At 40.5% G+C, this 734-nt stretch overlaps 1 non-coding gene across 1 annotated transcript; it reads left to right on the plus strand.

Annotated features, from left to right (window-relative positions):
• Positions 1 to 297: 297 nt before the first annotated feature.
• LOC145110512 (small nucleolar RNA R71) lies at positions 298 to 404 on the plus strand. Its single transcript, XR_013709890.1, has one exon. It is a non-coding gene; the product is annotated as a small nucleolar RNA R71 (small nucleolar RNA).
• The last annotated feature ends 330 nt before the right edge of the window (positions 405 to 734 follow it).

Consider the following 734-nt stretch of genomic DNA (forward strand, 5'->3'; position numbering starts at 1 on the left):
TTGCATCTATCTTGTACCATATTAATTGATTCACCCATTTTTGTGATCTTATTTTTCATGGCGTTGAGTTTCGCCATTACCACCGTTAAGACTTTAGAAGCTCCATCTCCATTCGCTCTTCTTCTCGTGATATCTTCCCTTGGGTTGTAAAACTCCCTTCAATGCTTGGCGAATTCTTCAATTAAATCTTTGTTAGTGGCCATATCCTTCTTTTTCATGGGCCCTTGGGAATCTAAAAGTTGGCGGGTGCACACGTTGATTCCATCATAGAAAATTGAAATTTCTTGTTACACAATGAAATCATGTTGAGGGCAATTTCGTAACAATCTCTTGTAGCTCCCCCAAGCTTCGTATAGCGACTCCCCTTCCAATTGTTCGAAATTTTGGATATTTCTCTTAAGTTTTGCTACTTTAGAAGGAGGGTATATAGGTTAATGAATTCAGTCCTAAAATCTGCCCATGTCGTGATTGCTCCAAAGGGAAGTGACTTAAACCATTCTTCAGCTTCACCCTTCAGTGTGACCGGTAAAATTCATAGCATCACTGCATCTTTGCTCACGTTTGGAGCATTAAAATAATTTGGAATTTCCACCACCTCTTTTATGTGCTCGTAGGCGTCCTCACGGTCCTTCCCAAAGAATGGTAGATCTTTTAGCATACTAAGAATGTGTCCCGGAAGCTCAAACTTTGTCGTGGTTGGAATTTTTGGTGGAAGAAGAACCGACCCATTATCG

The sequence above is a fragment of the Lactuca virosa genome, chromosome 4 (genome assembly GCF_052849685.1).
Source record: "Lactuca virosa cultivar CGN04683 chromosome 4, Lactuca_virosa_CGN04683_v6, whole genome shotgun sequence".
Taxonomy (NCBI): domain Eukaryota; kingdom Viridiplantae; phylum Streptophyta; class Magnoliopsida; order Asterales; family Asteraceae; genus Lactuca; species Lactuca virosa.